Source organism: Trachypithecus francoisi, unplaced genomic scaffold (assembly GCF_009764315.1).
Source record: "Trachypithecus francoisi isolate TF-2019V2 unplaced genomic scaffold, Tfra_2.0 Contig01579, whole genome shotgun sequence".
Lineage (NCBI taxonomy): Eukaryota > Metazoa > Chordata > Mammalia > Primates > Cercopithecidae > Trachypithecus > Trachypithecus francoisi.
Genome location: NW_022681442.1, coordinates 9,666,918 through 9,687,530, shown reverse-complemented (window position 1 = coordinate 9,687,530; position 20,613 = coordinate 9,666,918).

Below are 20,613 nucleotides of genomic sequence, written 5' to 3'. Positions count from 1 at the left end.
CCAAAGGGATCAAACCTGAGTCTGATCAAGCCCCTGGATCCACAGAGCACAGGGGGACTTGTTGAATTGCATCATGCATGTGTGATTAGCAAAATTTCTGCCTGGGGGAAACTCTACCTACTGTCAGACAACTCAGATAAATCATAAGAAAAACAAAGTATGGAGGGGGACATTATGGGTCAAAGGAAGCAATAAGGGGAATACTATAGTAGAGGAAGGCATGGAGGGGATTGCTATAAAATTAGAGTAGTGGTGGTTAGAATATGCAGTGGCTCATGCCTGTAAACCCAGCACTTTGTGAGGCTGAGGTAGGAGGATCATTTGAGGTCAGGAGTTCAAGATCAGCCTGCCCAACATGGTGAAACCCCCTCCCTAGCAAAACATACAAAAATTAGTTAGGTGTGGTGGTGCATCCCTGTAGTCTCAGCTTTTGGGTGGCTGAGGTGGGAGAACCGCTTGAATCCAGGAGGCAGAAGTTGCAGTGAGCCAAGATCATGCCACTGCGTTCCAGTCTGGGCAACAGAGCAACTCTGTTTCAAAAAAAAAAAAAAAAAAGAATAGTGGTGACTCTGGGGAGAGGAAGGCATTTGTTACTATGACCGAGTACAGGAAGGTCTTCTGGGGTACTCGGAAAAGTTCTATTGCTTGACCTGCTCGGGGCTTATAGGGGCATTTACCTTATTATAGTTTATGAATCTTTTCTTTTTTTTGGAAGAATATGACTTGCTAAGTGGCTTTCTCATATGTGGGGATCACACTCCTCATGTGTGGGGGCAGGGGGCTCCTTCCAGGTTATAAATAGATTTAAAGATTTTCTGGTTGGCATTTAGTTGAAAGTTATTATCAGCAGAATGTATTGTCCAGGTTAGATTGGGGTTGTGGAGACCAAGGTTTTATCATGTAGATGAAGCCTCCAGGTAGCAGGCTTCAGAGATAACAGACTGCAAATGCTTCTTATCAGACTGAGAGAGTCTGTTCTACCAGTAATTCCAAGAAGGAGGAGGTATAATGAAGCATGTCCAGCTCCCCCTGGTCATTATGGCCTGAACTAGTTTTTTCAGGTTAACTTTGGAATGCCTTTGACCAAGAGGAGGAGTCCATTGAGATGGTTGAGGGGGGCTTAGAATTTTATTTTTGGTTTACAAAAGATATGTCCATCTTGAATTTTGAGAGATATTGTCAAGATGTTGTCAAAATATAGAGGCACATTGTCACACTGTTTTATGCTCCAAGCCACAGTGTATTTAGTGCTTATTTCCCCATGGTATTCCTAACACTGGCTATCACCTGTTTACATTTTTGACAATTCTGCAAGTGAGAAAAGGTATGTCTGCTGATGATATGACTTGCATTTCTTCAACTATGAGTCAATTTGCTTATCTTTTCATGTGCTTATTGGTAATTTAATTTTTTTCTGTGAATTAAATGTTTAAATCCTTTGTACAGTTTTTTTTTTTTTTATATTAGGTCTTCATTTCTTCCTGAAGGGATCAGAAACCTAGAAAGCTGACTCAGGTGCCTTTGAGGGTATTGTCCTTTCTCTTTATTATCAAAAAGATTAACTGCATGTGGCATAGAGTTGTCTTCTAGATTTTGTGATGTGATCACTCTTAAATGCATGCTATTAGATAGTGTGGTCAGATAACACAAGAGAGAACTAGCCATTAGACTATCTTATCCATTTCCATGACAATTTCTGATCTGATAGCCATGATAACGTTTAACCTAAGTCATAATAAAATTATTTTGAAAATCATTTGGATTTAAAGCTTCTTCACTCCCAAATTCAATGAAAAGTGACCAAAGGAGCATTTCCTACTGTATTGCACGTTCATTTAAAACATACCATAAGCATACCACACCCTTCCGAGACCCAGTTTCCTCATCTGTAAAATAAACAGATTGGACTCCATGTTCCCTGAATCTGCAGTTCCTTTTAGATGCAACATCCTATGAAGCTGCATCTGCCAACCAGGAGCTCAAATATAATTAGGTTTGGCCTGAAAGGAAGCCAGGCTACATAGAAGGAGAATAATGTTTAACATGCAAATCTGACCACAGGTGACCGAAGATTCTTGTCATTAGTCTTATGGCAATGGTACACATAGGGACAACTGCAGACCCGCTCACTCCACCTGGGCGTCACGGTTTTCAAAGTCTTCTCCGAAGTCACTGCCAAGACCACCTCCAATTCCACAGACTCATTCCTTTGCCGAATCCTGAGTGAGGTCCTAGTTCCTTCCACGTGATTGTCCCAAATGCCAACGGAGAGTCTTAGTAGCTTGAGTAAATCTCCACATAGTGGGTTCTTAAACTGAATCACTATTTTCTGAAAATATATTATCAGTGACAGTGTTAGCATTGCTATTTTGAGACTGGGGTGTGTGTGTGTGTGTGTGTGCGTGATACAAGATAAAGGAAAAGAATTATTACGTTGGTATCATTGGGAACTGGGATTTTTCTTTTCTTTTCTTTTCTTTCTTTATGAGATAGAGTTTTGCTCTTGTTGCCCAGGCTGGAGTGCAGTGGTATGATCTCTGCTCACTGCAACTTCCGCCTCCTGGGTTCAAGCAATTCTCCTGCCTCTGCCTCCCAAGTAGCTGGGATTATAGGCATGCACCTCCATGCCTGGCTAATTCTGTATTTTTAGTAGAGACGGGGTTTCACTATGTTGGTCAGGCTTTTCTCAAACTCCTGACCTCAAGTGATCCATCTGCCTTGGCCTCCCAGTGTACTGGGATTACAGGCATGAGCCACTGTGCCCAGCCAGGAACTGGGATTTTTCATCATGGAGAAAAGAGATACAGATATAAGTTTGATCTGGTTAAGTGAAATCTCTAGAGTCCTAAAAACTGCAGTGGATTCAAATCCACCAACTATGTTTAAACTATGTTTAAATACCATATGGTATTTAAAAAGAAACTCACTGGTTACCTTTCAGATGTTCTAGATAACCAACTCCTTATTTTGCACGTTGCTAAATGAAGAGAAAGAATAAGGCTTTTCTATACGAACTACCTTTGGGGTCTCATAGTTGATGAGGGTAAATTATCTAAAGTGTGGATGGAATAAGATTTGAATATCGCCATTTTCAACCTGTAATTAAATAATGAATCCAGGCGGTCACTAATGGCTGCTAATCTCATAAAGAGAGAAACCATCAGATTATTTTCTGACTCTTGTTGGAAGAGCACATCATCTGAAGGAATCTTATTTTAAAACTTGAGTCTGGGCACAGTGGCTCATGCCTGTAATCCAGCACTTTGGGAGGCTGAGGCAGGCAGATTACAAGGTCAGGAGATAGAGACAATCCTCACTAACATGGTGAAAGCTCGTCTCTACTAAAAAATACAAAAAAATTAGCTGGGCTTGGTGGCAGGTGCCTGTAGTCCCAGTTACTCGGGAGGCTGAGACAGGAGAATGGTGTGAACCCGGGAGGTGGAGCTTGCAGTGAGCCAAGATCACACCACTGCACTCCAGCCTGGGCAACAGAGGGAGACTCTGTCTCAAAAAAAACAAAAAAAACAAAAAAAAAAACAAACAAAAAAACTTGTACCTGGATGTAATTAAGCCTTGGACTCTAAATAGCAATTTGCAAAAAGTATAGGGGAAAGAGGAACATGTTAAATGACATCATGGGGCCACAATCAGCAGAACCTGGATTTTTGGAAACTGTACGGAAAAAATGACCAGGTTTCTTCAACAAATAACTTGCAAGGAAAAAAAATGACATATAAGGGATTTAGGGATTAAAATAAACTTAAGCATATTAACTGATTATGATATGTGGACCTAACTTGGATTTGATTTTGAACAATTTGTGAAAAAATCTATAAGACGATTGGAGAAATGTGAACACTGAATGGCTATTCAATGATATTAAGGAATTACTGATTATTGCAATAAATAGAGATGTGATGAAGAGTGCTAGTGGTTTTATGGTTATTTTAACAGCCTGTATCTTATAAAGACACATACTGCAATATTGATTGATAAAATGATATACCATCAGGGTTTGAGTCAAAGTCCTTCTGGATAGGGTAGAGGAGTCAGGGTAAGGTAAAACAAATGAAACAGCCCTTAGATAGCATGGTTGAGGTTACGCAGTGGGTACATGGGGGTCATTATATCCGTCTCTCTAATTTGTATGTTTAAAATGTTTTATTAAGATAGTTTCTGGCCAGGCACAGTGGCTCACACCTGTAATCCCAGCACTTTGGGAGGCCAAGGTAGGCGGATCATGAGGTCAGGAGTTTGAGACCAGCCTGGCCAACATGGTGAAACCCCATCTCAGCTAAAAATACAAAAATTAGCTGGATGCAGTGGTTCACACCTGTAGTCCCAGCTACTCAGGAGGCTGAGGCAGGAGAACTGCTTGAACCCAGGAGGCAGAGGTTGCAATAAGCCGAGATTGCACCACTGCACTCCAGCCTGGGTGACAGGGAGAGACTCCATCTAAAAAAAAAAAAAAAAAAAAAAAGTTTCCCTTGGCTGGGTGTGGTGGTTCATCTGTCACATCTGTAATCCAGCACTTTTGAGGGTGAAGAGGGAGGACAGCTTGAGGCCAGGAATTTCAAGACCAACCTGGGCAATATAGTGAGACCCACTCTTTATTTTTTTAAAAAAATTTTTTAAGTAATTAAAAAAATTTTTTCTCTCTCTCTTCTTTTCTAAAGGAATAAGTAGCAGTCGCAAGGCTGCTTGCCTCTATTTTCTGATCTGACATTGATTATCCTGAATGATCTAATTGACATCATTCAATCATCCCTGTAAATTAATAACATTTGAAACTTAGTCACAACTCGTGCATAAGGCTGACATTCCTACAATGTGACGGACTGGCTATTGCCATTTCATCTTATACAAAGACCTCTTAAAGGAATACACTCTGATCAAAGATACCCAGAGAAGGATCCCCCTACACACACACACACACACACACACACACACACACCCCTCTAGGACAGGTGCACATGTGGGGAGAAGGGTATTACAATGACAATTGTTAAATTCCAACACCCTCCTTTTTACCATCAAACTCTAAACACTCACACTTTCCTCTTTTGGGAGTCTTCATTGCTAGAGAAATTAATGTATATTTCAGCGAACAGTAGCACAGATGACGTGTTCAAGAGGCTGAATTCAGTCTTCCACTTGGAGGTGTCACACAAGGTATGATGGCTCACACAGACCCTCAGAGGCCTTCCTTCCTCCCTCAGCTCATTAACTTTTTTTCTGACCATTTCTCTAGTCTCTCTTGTTACTGTTAGATTTCTTGTCGGTTGTTTGGTTAACCCCACTGTATTAGTCCATTTTCATACTGTTATGAAGAAATACCTGAGACTAGGTAATTTATAAATAAAAACAGGTTTAACGGACCCACAGTTCCATATGGCTGGGGAGGCCTCACAATCATGGTGGAAGGTGAGGGAAGAGCAAAGGCATGTCTTACATGGCAGCAGGCAAGACAGCATGTGCAGGCGAAAGGCCCTTTCTAAAACCATCAGATCTTGTGAGACTTATTCACTATCATGAGAACGGCATGGGAAAAATCCACCCCAAGGATTCAATGACCTCCCACCAGGTCCCTCCCATGACATGTGAGGATTATGGGAGCTACAATTCAAAATGAGATTTGGGTGGGGACACAGCCAAACCATATCGCCCACTGAGGGCAGTGATACAACAGTAATTTTAGCCTACCCACAAGACATTGTCCCTGTTGCTAAAGTGTTTGTGTCATAACTCCCCTGTTACTGCAGAGGGACACTTTCTTGAGGACTACTCTTTGTGAAGCTGTACTATTTAAAGAGATAGCAACATAGAATCAAATGAACATTCTCATTTACCTTTGGCTATTTTCAATTATTATATTGATTGATAACATAAAGTCATATGTGAGTTCATCTGATTGATTGATTAATGGTAGAGATAGGGTCTCACAAGATTGCTCAGGCTGGTCTTGAACTCCTGGCCTCAGGTGATCCTCCTGCCTTGGCCTCCTACAGTGTTAGGATTACAGGCATAAGTCATCACGCCCAGCTAAATTCATCTTATTTTCAAGGTATATAGATTTATACAGGCTGTTAATAATAAGCTCATTGTGTTCTCCAATTCCCAGTAATCACCAACTTTTTTTCCCACTGAAAAGTGGGAAAGAGTGGGACGGGCTGATTTGCTTAGTTGGTGGTCAAGACTGAAAGGGTCCGTACTGCCTAAATGCATTCAATGCGCAGTCCTAGACAGGAAAAAAAAAGTCGGAAGACATTGTTAGGAAAATTGGTGAAATTTGATGTCCTGTAGATAACACCATTGTGTCAATGTTTAATTTCCAAAAAGGTATGCAGTGGTTCTTTCTACGGTTCTTGCAGTTTTTCAAAAAGCTTGACATTATTTAAAAAGTACACAATTGTAAACAGCAATGAGGAATCTGAGCCCCAGACACTGCTGATCCTAGAACCCAGCACTTCCGTGGGACAGCCAAGTGCCATCAGCTCCCTGCTGTGTGCCAGCTGAATACAATACAGTGTGTGTCACATGCCCCATGAGCAATGCAGAGTCTGCGATTCAAGGAGAGGAGAGCATTACACAGCCAAGGAAGAAATGTCTCCTTGAACAGGCTGGTAAGGGCCGGCGTCAAAAGTTAGAGCCATCAGCACTCTCTCAGGCCAGATGCCTGGGGACTTTTATTACCGAAACAAAATAACAGCAATCAAGACAAAACAAATATCTGTACAGTTTAATCTTTATTTTTACAGGATTTGGCAGGAGCCGGAAGGTCTGGAACAGTAGGCCTTTTTGGGAACTTTGTATTTATTAAAATGATCTGGACACTGGTTATTATTCTTTCTCTCCCTTTGAAATGGGAATGGAAAGTCTCCTGATAAACGGGCAGAGGCATGGTCCAGATTCTCGTAACTAACTACTCTCATAATCCTTTTGTGCTCCAATACAAAAAATGCACGCTTGAACTTTACCTTCTTGAGATTCTAGGTTCTCAGCTACCCAACCTTGCTGAACATGCTGGGCAACATGGAACACAGGGACTCGTGGTCATGCTAATAACGGAACAAGTTTCCGTGGGAAGCTTTGCCTAAAAGAATCTTTAAAATACTATAAATTTACTCCACAGAATCTAATTCATCCTTCTTAGAACAGCGATGGAATTTTTGCCTTTAGAATTTATTCTTTATTTTATAAGTTCTACATTTCAAAGTTAACTTCTCTTGCCAAATACTGAAATTCATCTTTGTAAAACAGTACAACAGATAACCAGGCTGCTATGTCATAATGTAAGCTTAATTTACATCTAAAAATAAATTTTTAGGCCAGGTACAGTGGCTCACGCCTGTAATCCCAGCACTTTGGGAGACCAAGGGGGCCGGATCACTTGAGATCAGGAGTTCAAGACCAGCCTGGCCAACATGGAGAAACCTCGTCTCTACTAAATACAAAAAATTAGCCAGGCATGGTGACGGGCACCTGTAATCCCAGCTACTCAGGAGGCTGAGGTGGGAGAATTGCTTGATCCCGGGAGGCAGAGGTTGAAGTGAGTGGAGTTCGTGCCACTGCACTCCAGCCTGGGCGACAGAGCAAGACTCCCTCTCAAAAAAATAAATAATAGGGGCCGGGCGCGGTGGCTCAAGCCTGTAATCCCAGCACTTTGGGAGGCCGAGACAGGCGGATCACGAGGTCAGGAGATCGAGTCCATCCTGGCTAACACGGTGAAACCCCGTCTCTACTAAAAAAATACAAAAAACTAGCCGGGCGAGGTGGTGGGCGCCTGTAGTCCCAGCTACTCGGGAGTCTGAGGCAGGAGAATGGCGTGAACTCAGGAGGCGGAGCTTGCAGTGAGCTGAGATCCGGCCACTGCACTCCAGCCTGGGCGACAGAGCGAGACTCCGTCTCAAAAAAATAAATAAATAAATAAATAAATAAATAATAAATAAGTAAATTTTTAAGTTGTGATAAAATACATATAACATAAAATTTACCATCTTAACCATTTTCAAGTGTGCGGTTCAGTAAAGTTAAATATATTCACATCGCTATGCAACCAGTGTCCAGAACTTTTTCATCTTGTAATACTGAAACTCTACAGCCACCAAACAACAGCTCCCCTTTTCCTCCTCCACCAGTTTCTGGCAACCCCCATTCCACTCTCTTTCTCCATGAACTTCATTGCTCTGGATACCTCATCTAAGTGGTATAATACAGTGTTTGTTTCTTTGTGACTCAGCATAATATCCTCGAGGTTCATCTATGTTGTAGCATGAATCAGAATCTCCCTCCTTTTTAAGGCTGAATCATATTCTATTGTATGTCTGTGCCACATTTTGCTCATCCAGGCATTCATCCATGGACACCTGGACTGTCCCCATTTCCTGGTTATTGTGAATAATGCTGCCACAAGCATGGATGTACAAATGATCTCTTCAAGACTCTGTTTTCAATTCTCTGGGGTCTATACTGAGAAGTGGAGTGGTTGCATCACATAGTACTTTCATTTTCCATTTTTTGAGGAACTGCCATACTGTTTTTTTAAGCAGCTGCATTATTTTACACCCCCACCAGTCATGCACAAGGATTCCAATTTCTCTACATCCTAACCAACACTTCGTATTTTCTGTTTTTTTGATAGTAGCCATCCTAATGGGTGTGAGGTTTAAAATTTAAGTTTAGAGTTTAGTTTACAGTAAAAGGCTGTTTCAGTCAATGAAATAGCTGAAATCAATGAAAAGCAAAATCAAGCATTATCTCATGTTAGGAAGGAATATCTTTTTCCTATTATTTAGCAAAGCATCAGGCAGATTGGAGAGAAAAGGCTGAAGCTAAAGATACCAGTAAGGAGCCTACTGCAATCACTGAGCTGAGAGCTATTGGGCAGGTGAACTTGAGCAATGTCAAGAAACCTAAGGATAAAAATGCCAGGGACACTTTGGAGGTGAAATTGACATTGATTTTCAAGTGATTGAACGTTGGACACAAGAAGAGTCGATGATAGCACAGAAGCTGCAAATGCAGATGACCGGGGGAATCAATGTCACGCACGGAATGGGAGAGAAGGAGGAAGAACAGGCGGGGAGGACCGCGTTGTGATGAAGGAGCTCGACAGAAGAGTGGAGCTGGGGGCAGAGGTGAGAGGACTGAGTGGAGAGAACCCCAGGTGGTCCCATGAGTGAAGATGACACTGCTGAAGGAGATGAATAGAGAAATCAGGGAGCCAGTGCCAGAATAAAGGAGTATTTCTTAAGCTATCCCATGCAGGTGTCATGCCAACTGTTTCACTCTGAGCAGAGCCAAAAGCACTCCCTGACTTTGGCTGAAAGTTTATAGCTAAGGCATGTAAAATGACAGGCTGGACTCCTGGGTAGGCTAATGAGTGGTACTTTACTCCCTGGCCATAGCTGGCAGGGGACTCTCAGCTCATCATTTTGCAAGATGAGATTCGTTTGTTGCAGGTGTCTTCAAGCAGAAGAACTTCTTAGAAAATCAATCGAGTCTCCTACTGCTAGCAGGTCAGCAAGCTATCCCTCCTTACTGTGTAAAAAAAAAAAAAAAAAAGCCATGCACATTCCCTGACTGTAAAGAGATTTTGAAGTGTATTTTCAAAGTTGAAAATGCATGTCATCTTAGGTGCATACAACATCTTGCCAACTGAATATGGAACCAGTTGTCCTGCAGAATATAATTTGATGACAAAGTCAGTGTTTCTCAGCCATAGCAGAGAGGAAAGAACATGATGTACAAAAATTATTCAAGTCCTGACATTCTACCTTTAATAGAGCCATCAACAAGTTTATACTTCAATTATACTAACTACCTCTGACCTATCACACATAATTCACATTTGCAAAGTTGTGGGTTTAAAAAACATATCTACACGAGCTTGCATGCAGTGCAGACACATTTGGTTTTGATTCTCTTTGACCTCCTCCAAGAGCAGTAAAAGATCACCTTTCCCAGGAGATAATATGTAAGTCTGCTCATACATTTCCAAACACAGCATGTGGCTTCAGTCACATGTCTCTTATTAACGTCAATGGGATCTATGTAGGTAGGAACTCATGGCCCCAAAACTCCCTGAGGAATTTGGGTGCTGGAAACAACATTAACAAAATGTCTTATTCTCCACCAGGTCCTGGGAGTCCTGATATTGGTGACTTACTAGATTATCCATTGGCCCAATAAGGCCTTGCCTATCAATGATGCATTTAAGATATTAGCACATTGTCTTAGAGCGTTTGTGTTGCTGTGACTGGGAAATTTACAGGAACAGAAACTTATTCTTACAGTTCTGGAGGCTGGAAAGTCCAAAATCAAGGAGCCTTGAACACTGTGTCCTCATATGGCACAAGGCAGAAGGACAAAAAAAAGGGGGGGGTGGGCACAACCCCCTTCCATCAAGCTGTTTTACAATAATCTATTTGTGACAGTGGAATCCCCACAACCTAAGCACCTCCCAGAAGCCCCCATCTTCCAGCACTGTTGCACTGGGGATGGAGTTTCCAACACACGAATTTTGGGGGACACATTCAGACCACAGCACACATTCCAAGAGCTGGAAAGCAGGCTGGGGAGAGCATCTGGAATAGGCTGTTTGCTATGCATGCAGGGATTGCTGTCCTAGCGGATTGGAGGGATGGGCCCTGAGCACAAAGGCCTCGTAACTCCACAGTATCATCCCCACCCAAACAGGTTCAGAGGCCCAGGCAGTAGATGAAAGTCACCTTACACGTAAGAGAGGCACAGGCGGGGACTTTCCAGCTTTCGTCTTACAAGGCAGGGGAGAGGGGGACCAAAGGCGCAACTTAAAGGAAACAAATACTTGTGTGTGTGTGTTTTTAAATCGTTCGAGACATGAATTGATTGCCTTGACTATCACGTTTCCACACTTCTACAGGAAAAAAATAAAAGATCTAAAATGGATATCTGTATATATTCTCAAAGAAAAATGCAGAGTGGCCTAAGCTGGGAATGCCTGTATCATTAGTGCTAGGTATATGTATAATTAAAATTTTCCCTAGTCTTTTCTTCTTTTTATCTTCCTTTTTCCTCTGGCAAAGCCTGTTGCAGCCTCCAGAAAGTATTTGCTGAGAGCCTACCACAGTGAGGTGCTGTTTAGGCTCTGGCAGCAGAGCAGTGGACAACCAGGGGGATCCCTTTTCCACAGACTGGCGACTAAAGAGACAAGCACAGTGGCCCGCAGAGAGCAAGGCCATGCCGAGGATTCAAACAGTGTTCTAATTGCTGTGTTGAAAGAGGATGGTCAGTGGCTCCTTTAGACCGGGCGGATAGAGGCCTCTCTGAGGAGATGCCGGCAGGGCCAGGGAAGGGAGCAACACCCAGGAAGGATGGATGGCGGGGCCAGGGCAGGACAGGGTGCCCTGGGGAGGATGGGCAGCTCAGGCTCCATCCAGGGGTTGAGTGTCAAGCTCTTCTGGGGCCTGGGTCTGGAGAGGGTAGGACGCTTGTCCACACGGCTCTTTGGTGACAGCCAGGATGAGAACTAGGTCTCCTCTTCCCTGCTCTTCACATTGGCTCCAGGTGGCTAGCCCATCCTTTCTTTGTTGTGCGTGTGTGTGTGTGTGTGTGTTCTTTTTACCCCAAGTCAATTCTCTTACCCTTGACTTCGTTCTTAGCTTAATATCCCACAGCTTCCTTCAAGCCATCCTTTAAAATTTTCCAGATCACCATCCTACCTGCGTCAGCATGTCCTTCCGGCTCTTACAATCAAATGCAACTCTTGTGGAGGCTCCATGTAAGAACAGACAAATCAGAGTCCAAGGGTATGACCATAGTGTGGATGATGCTGCTGACCCTGGAAGATGAGGGCTGGGGGACCCATGCCAGGTGCTCAGGGGGCGATGGGAATGTAGGGCTGCTCTGCCGCATGCCAAATGCTTCCGGGTTTTCTACGTCTCATCCACAGGAAGCACACCCCTCGCTCTCATCCCTGAGCCTGACATTGGATTATCAGTGGCCTTTGAACTTTATGGAAACGAGCCCCATTGGTAAATGGTGAGCCTAGAAGTAGACACGGCTCTGCCCTGCCCAGAACCCAGCTGCTGCGAATGTTGGCCGCCGGCAGCTGCGCCTTTTGCTGGAGCACTGCCCTAGGCTCACCTGTGAGGTTACAAGGCACACCTGAGCACCCCGCCCCCACCACCTTGGGAGCAGCTCACAGCCCATGTATGATTAGGGGAGTACAAGAGGCTGGTCCGCTTCTTCCAGAGGAGACCTCCGCCATTCCCCTGGGGTGCGATGTCTGCTTCCGACCTCCCTGCAGGGTCGGGCTGAGGCCACAGCCTCCCTTTGTTCCTTCTCCTGCTCTGGTCCGGTTCCCACACTCCTCTTTCCTGAGAGAACGCCCTCAATATATGGCTTGTCCGAGAATCCAGGTCTGGTTCTGCATCTAGGAAATCTGACTTAAGACAAGCACGAGCATGCTTCCGGGCCAGTGCCTGTGCAGTTGTTTATTTACATGATAAATACATGTACGACTCCCACCAGGCGATAAATATCAAAGCTCAGTAAACACTTAGGCTGAGGTCAGTTGTTAAGGTGCACTGATTATTTTCTAATCAGTGGGTCTTCTTGCCAAATAAGTTGTCAGTTGTTTGAAGAGCCAGGAGCAGAAGTGGTCACAGTCATTTTCTTGCCTGCTTGTGCTTGCATCATTAGAATTATTTTCAGTCTCTGAATGTGTATGTGTGCATATGTGTATACAACTCTTTTTTTTTTTTTTTTTTGGAGAGAGTCTTGCTCTGTCACCCAGGCTGGAGTGAAGTGGTGCTATCTCGGCTCACGGGAACCTCCACCCCGCCCCCCCCGGGTTCAAGCAATTCTCCTGCATCAGCCTCCTGAGTAGCTGGGACTACAGACACCTGCTGCTGTGCCCAGCTAATTTTTGGTATTTTAGTAGAGACGAGGTTTCAACATGTTGCCCATGCTGGTCTTGAACTCCTAAGCTCAGGCAATCTGCCTGCCTCGGTCTCCCAAAGTGCTAGGATTACAGACGTGAGCCACTGCACCCAGCACAACTTTTTTAAAAGCCCCTTGTCATGTTGTGAGGGTCTATCTAGTTAAAAGTGTAAATCTACCTAACCTCGGGGTAAGGGAGTCTCAGATGTCTTACACTACATTGTACACTTGATGGTCTGTTATCCTGCAGCCTGTGGGTGTCAATGCTAATCTTCATAACAAAAATTAGTGAATATAATTTTTCCAGATACAAATTACTCTAAGAGAATTCCTAGTAAGTCCTGCTGTGCACTACTGAGGTGTCAGGGCATCTTTGTTCTGGAGATCACAGGTTTTCAAAAGTGGTGGGACCAGGCATAGTGGTTCATGCCTGTAATCCTAGCTACTTGGGAAGCTGAAGCAGGAGGATCCTTAGGGCCCAGCTATTCAAGTCCAGCCTGGGCAACACAGCAATAAAAAATAAGTCTCTTAAAAAATAAGTAGGCAACAATGTATACTTCAAAACATCATGTTGTACATGACAAATACATACAATTTTATCTGTCATTTATAAAAAGAAAAAAATACATGGTTGTATATCAAGAATGTGCTATAGCTTTGAATAAAGTTTTGTAAAAAGAAAAAAGTGGTAGACACTTCTAGGTATACATCCTACAGAAATGCAAGCATATATACTCCAAATATGTATAAAAGAATGCTTAAAACCTATTTGTAGGCCAGGTACGGTGGCTCACGCCTGTAATCCCAGCACTTTGGGAGGCCAAGGTGGGCGGATCACGAGGTCAGGAGATCAAGACCATCCTGGCTAACACGGTGAAACCCCTTCTCTACTGAAAAAACAAAAAATTAGCCAGTCACAGTGGCGGGTGCCTGTAGTCCCAGCTACTCGGGAGGCTGAGGCAGGAGAATGGCGTGAATCCGGGAGGTGGAGTTTGCAGTGAGCCGAGATCACACCACTGCACTCCAGCCTGGGTGATAGAGCGAGACTGTCTCAAAAAAAAAAAAAAAAAAAGAAAAACCTATTTGTAATAGCCAACATTCTGGAAATAACCCAAATGTCCATCACTAGTAGAATGGCTAAATTGTGGCAGTTACACAATGGAATACTAGACAGCAATGAGAATGAATGAAATCCTACATGAGCAAAGGTACAGGGAGTCTTGCAAATGGAATGTTGAGTAAAGGGATCCCGATGTAAAAGACAGCCTGCCGTGTGTTCCATTTATACCGAGTTCAAAGAGAGACAGATTCACCATGGGGCTAGAGCCTCAACGGAGATGCCCTTTGTGGAGGGCAGTGAGCGGGATGCTGGCCGTGTTCTCTACCTTGGCCTGGGGGTGGGATTGGGTACGTTCACTTTGTAGAAATTCATTGAGCTCGTATACTTGCAGACATAAGTGTGCATTTTTCTGCATATATGTTATCTATTTTTTAAGTTTACTTTTTAAAAGGTGGGTAAAATCAAAGATTTCCCCCAAATATTCCTCTCTAGAAACTTAGGAGTAGGAACAAAATTCCAAGGTGGTTGTGGCGGGTGGGGGGGGGAACTCCAGCACACTGCCTCCTTCTTAACCAAGCTGGTCACTGTGTTGTGTGACGCCGAGTCCATCTGGCTTTCACCTGGTGTGACTCAACCTTGGTATATGTGGTTATTTCCAGTGCCATGTCTACACACTCATCAGCCTGTAGAATCCCAGAGAAGTGGGAAGGTAGATGTTCTATCGTCCTCTTTAGGGACTGGGGCATTGAGGAGGAGCAGGGATTTTTTTTTTTTTTTTTTTTTTTGAGTTGGAGTCTCACTCTGTCACCAGGCTGGAGTGCAGTGGCGCGATCTCAGCTCACTGCAACCTCCACCTCCCAGGTTCAAGCGATTCTCCTGCCTCAGCCTCCTGAGTAGCTGGGACTACAGGCACGTGCCACCACACCCAGCTGATTTTTGTATTTTTAATTGAGATGGGGTTTCACCATGTTGGCCGGGATGGTCTCGATCTCTTGACCTCATGATCCGCCCGCCTCGGCCTCCCATAGTGCTGGGATTACAGACATGAGCCACTGCACCTGGCCGGAGTAGGAACTTTTTTAAGGGCACAAAACCAGTGAATGGCTCAGAACCAGGACTAAGAGCGAGTGATGGCTGGCCCTGTCCTCATTGCACGAGGTTGCGAGAACCAAACTGACTTTTGAGGAGAGGCTTCATTGTTGCAGAAATCCTGGAGCACAAAGGGTCTTGACAGCCACTACCTGGATCCACTAGAAAGTAAGGGTGCTTGTCGTACCCCCTTCAGTCACTCTGGGGACTTCAGTATTCTGCTCTTTTTATTTTAGCACGTCTCCTGTGAAGATTTATTAAAAAGACATTTCTTTCCTGCATTTGCATCACATTCACTTTGTGTGTTTGTACTTACAATCCAGGAGGCAGCATTCCAGAAAGGAAAATGCTGGTGTATGAAGAATCCAGTGATGCCCTCAGTTAAATTCACATCACAGAAAGAGGCAGCTTGTTCAGAGGGCTTGGAGGGCCAGCTTCTGAAACCCACATAACCATGGAAGTAGCGTGTTAAAAATCCTCTAGGAAACCCAGGGAAATAGGGATTGCAATGAGTGTGAGTGTGTGTGTGTGTGTGTGTATTTTGAGAAAGATCTTGCTCTGTCATGCAGGTTGAGTGCAGTGAGGCAATCATAGCTCACTATAGTCTCCATCTCCCAAGCTCAAGCAATCCTCCTGCCTCAGCCTCCTGAGTAGTGGGACAACAGGTGCAGGTATTACCACACCCAGCTGATTTTTCAAAAATTGGTTTTATTTGTAGTAGAGACGAGGTCTCGCTGTTAACCCAGGCTGGTCTCAAACTCTTGAGCTCAAGTGATCCTCCTGCCTCAGCCTCCCAAAGTGCTGGGATTACAGGCGTGAGCCACCATACTCGACCAGCAACATGTTTTAAGTGCTTTCCTCACGATTGTTTTTAACCATGATTTCTTGGTCCACACTGGTCTCCGTGTAGGCCCTCATCTGACCCCTCAGAGTCCACGGAGCTGTCTTCAGGGCATCTGCCCTGAGACTTGTTCTGGTGGAAGCCTCTGCATTTCTGCTGGGCCTCCCCCTCAGACTGGATTCTCCCTACGGGAAAGACTTAGGATTTGTGCACATTCCACCCTAGACCTCTGGGGAAAGCAGCAGACCAACATCGCTGGTCGTGAAAAACCATCCCGGCTGGTCGACTGTGTTTGCAGCCGGCTTCACATCTATCCTGAGAGGTGAGTATGTGGCTTCCTCTCCCCTGTGGCAGGGAAATGGTGGAGACTCCTCAGACCATCCATCCTTCCAGCCATGGTAACTTGCCACCAGTATTTAAAGTTATGTCTGGGGTTGCCAGACAGAAAGTGGTTTGCAGACAATGGTGTGCCAGTCACACAAGCAGACCCTCCACAAGATACCCCATTTGGCCAGTTCAGCCGCAGCACCCGTGACCTTCTTTCAAGTTCTCTGTATTTCAGCCAAATTAAACCTCATACTCTTCCTGACACATGCCCTGTCTTTTTATCCCTGCACAGGGCTGCATTCCTCTGCCGGAACACTCTGGCCCTCTTTCTTTCCTAAAATTGACTTGAGGTCAAAGATCAGCTGTCTCAGGAGACCTCTTTGCCTTCAATTAGAGACAAGCCCTTCTTCCTAAGAACATCCATAGGATTCATCTGAACTCTTAGATCCCTTCTCATTCCAGCTCATGGTTTTGAGTCTATCCTCTGAGACTCTGAACTCCTGAAGAGAAAAGAGCATGACTCTCCACCTCTGGATCCCAGTAGTGCTACATGCTCCTGTATTCATGGCTTCATTCCGTCAACACACATTTACTGACACTGCTTCAAAAAGCCCTTTCCTGACCACCCTGTCCAAAGTGGGCTTTTGTACCACTGAATACAATAAAACATCCTTTTTTTATTTATTCTTTTACTTGTAAATTCCCTCTTTCCCTAGAATGCAATTCCAATCTGTCTTGTTCACCTCTGTGTTAGTCTGTTCTCACACTGCTATAAAGAACTACCTGAGATTGAATAATTTATGAAGAAAAGAGGTTTAAGTGACTCACAGTTCTGCAGTCTTAACATGAAGCATGGCTGGGAGGCCTCAGGAAACTTACCATCATGGCAGAAGGGGAAGCAAGCGCATCTTACCCCAGCGGAGCAGGAGAGAGAGCACTTGAAGCAGGAGGTGCCATACTTTAAACCATCAGATCTCGTGAGAATTCACTCAGTTTCACGAGAACAGCAAGAGGGAGATCCAATCACCTCCCAGCAGGTCCCTCTCCTGACACGTGGGGATTACAATTCAACATGAGATTTGGGTGGGGACACAGAGCCAAACCATACCAACCTCAGTGGCAAGTATAATGCTTAGCATAGAGTAGGTGCTCAGATAGTTGTGGATGAAGGTATCAATTAAGGAATAAATGCCTGGAGCATATAGCTGTGACTTCAGTTTTGCACAGAGCTTTCAAACAGCAAGCAGGTTGAGAGCCCCAGGCCTCTACGAGAGTGGTCAGTCTGTGGCCTGAGATGTGTGGAGTTAGTATTAGGTCTGTGTGCACACAGCCTACCCTGGCACCACCCTCCTTGCCTGCCCATTGGAATGGACATGTTCTGCCATCGGGTGATGTGGTAATTCTCTGCAAACGTCACTGTGTGCTCATCTCCATATGCAGGTCCCAATTCAAATGAGAGGAGCAGCACGTCTCACACATTTGGGCCTGTGCTTAAATGCCTTATGAGCTTCAAGGAAAAGCATCAGTCTTATAAAATTTAGGAATCGTTAACAGAAATTAAGAGTTAGTAAAGCAAAATAGCAGTGGTATCTTCCTAATGATGTTCAGCCCCACTTCACCCTCCTGAACATTTTCAAGGATCTGTGGCCGTGTGAAACCCTGAAGGGAAGGTGAACTTTTATTACACATGCCACTTCAATGGCATTGAGAGCTCTTTTCTGCACTTGCAGAGGTTTATTTGCAAGGCTTTTCCCCTTCTTTAGGATCTCAATTAGGGGCAAGTGGACTATTCCCAGGGTGAAGTGTGTTCAGCATGTATAAAAATGCCTTTGTGTCCGTTACCAGAATGTCTTACCATTTGAGAAATGAATTTACGAGGAAAAGTCCAAATTAAATAGGGATTACACTGATCCCTTTTAAGAATTTTCAATTCATATTGGTGCATTCTATTTTCTGGTGTGTGAGCACTAAACCAAAAACAGTCCTGCCCCAAGTGCTGGGATCTACGTACCCATTAGGCCAGGAATTCATTATGCAAAGCAGCTGTTCTACCAACAGCCAAGTGTCCCAAGACAATTTCCCTCATATGTGCTTCTCCTGCTGGGAGGCACGTCAACGCCCCCGCTGTGCATGAAATCCTTTCTTTGCTCCTGTCTCTTGCTGCTCATTTGGCAGCAGGTGGCCACGAAGGTGCCTGCCTAGGCACAGACATCCATGCGAGCACCGCCTTCACCTCTGGGAACACTCCCCAAGCACCCATTCCTCTCACTTCCACCTGTCTGTTTCAAGGAAACGAAAGAACAGGCAGAACAAAGGGTGCATTTCTTAGAGATTATCTTTAGTAGCTGCACATTCAAAAGCAGACAGACTGGTACTTTCCTAGGGTTACAAAGCAAAACTCACTTCTATACCTCACGTTTACCACTCTTCTGCATGAGTGTTTCTGTTGTTCTTAATGTGTTCAGAGACTGCAAAGCTCAACATGGTCCAGTTTGGACTCGCTCCTGGGGAAAGCTTCCTAGATATTTCCAGGGAGTCCCAAGCAGCTCCAGGAGCAGGCCCTGCCTGGGGTCCCGGATGCTGTGCTGGGATTCGGCCTCCACACAGCACATAGGTGTTTTCTCGAGCAGGTTTCTCCAATGAGTCCAGCCTTTCTTTAGCTCCCTTCACTGAGACCAACACGCACCATTCCTGTGACCCCAGTTGCGTGGTTGGTTTTCTAGACCCTTATGAAAGAAATGCAACAGTAGGAAGGGGTGCTGATATATATCACTCTTGTTGCCTAGGCTGGAGTGCAAAGGAGCAATCTCGGCTCACTGCAACCTCCACCTCCTGAGTTCAAGTGTTTCTCCTGCCTCAGCCTTCTGAGTAGCTGGGATTACAGGCACCTGCCACCACGTCCGGCTAATTTTGTACTTTTAGTAGAGACAGGGTTTCCCCATGTTGGTCAGGCTGGTCTCAAACTCCTGACCTCAGGTGATCTGCCCACCTCAGCCTCCTGAAGTGCTGGGATTACAGGTGTGAGTCACCGCGCCTGGCAGGGATCCTGATATCATACACAAGGTGCTAATTAGGAGGTGACATCTGATAGAGACCCAGATGATTGGAACCTGTCGCGCTTGAAGGGGAGGAAGCATGACTGGGGAGGAAACAGACCCGTTGAAGATCAAGAAATAGGAAAGAAAGACCTGAGACAGCAGTGTATAGAAGGAGGATATAGGGGACAGGTTGGCAGGAAAGTCTGGGCTTGCCAGGTGGGCCAGTTTAGCTTTCAATGGGCAGGCTGAGGAGCTGGCTGAGGTTAGGCCAGGGGAGAGACAGAGCTGCTGGCTGCTGCACTGGGCAGGTGAAACTGGCGGTGTCTGCATAACGGGGCTGGGGTGGCCACTGGTTGAAAGAGTGCTGCAATAATCCAAATAAAACACACCCAGGGCTGCCCCAGCCCAGTTAGGCTGGAAAGACAGAGAATAAGGTGGGAGACTGGGATGCATCAGACACGGGATCCTGTAACTAGATCATGCATTGGCAGAAATTCCTGCTTAAGTGAAGACCTCCCTTCACAATTGCCTTAGCTACAGAAGAATTTATTCAAAGACAGCCCAAATCTGGGGGAAAAAACCAAAGATGCGGGAAATGGGAAATAGAATTCATACATTTATTTGATATAAATATAATTACGTCAAAATGTTTTATATCAAAAACATTGGCCCAATGGACCAATGTAAGAGGCTGAAAAAAAAAAAAAAAGGCAAAGAGGCTTCTTCTGCCCCCTGGTGGCCTTTGGGGAAACGTCACTGAAAAGGCAGAAAGAGCAGAGGGGACCAGTTTCTCTCCACTTTGTACCCAAGGGTCAACTGAGCACGCAGCACCCTTGACAATAAGGGAGAAGTCCAGGGGTTCGCTTCCCTCCCGCGCCAGCTCTCTCTCGGCCAAGGTTGGGCCACAGCCAGTGTCTCCTCCGCTGGATCCGAGCCAGTGGCTCTGCCCGGGGGGACAGCAGAGTTGCTGCTGAGGTTCTAACTGCTTCCATCAGGGCTCTCAGAGCAGCTGTTAGAACGGGTTGGGGAGCAGAGCAATTCTGACAGTGTCAGGAAAACATCCCCCTGGCTTCCCCGTGTCCAAGCTTGAAGACCCACGGGCTGGATACACAGCCACAGACACACAGAATTCACGTTCAGCAAGGCTGCAGAAAACAACGTTTAACTCTAGAAACACCTGTTTTTGGTAAATGCTGCAGATCTATTTCCAAATATTGTCTTCCAGCCCACTCTCCCTCCCACTGAGGCAGCATCCCACAGGACCCAACGGTACCACTTTTCCAGTCCAGAAAATGTGCTTTCGATGTCCTGGTTTGATGCTGCCTTTCCGCTAA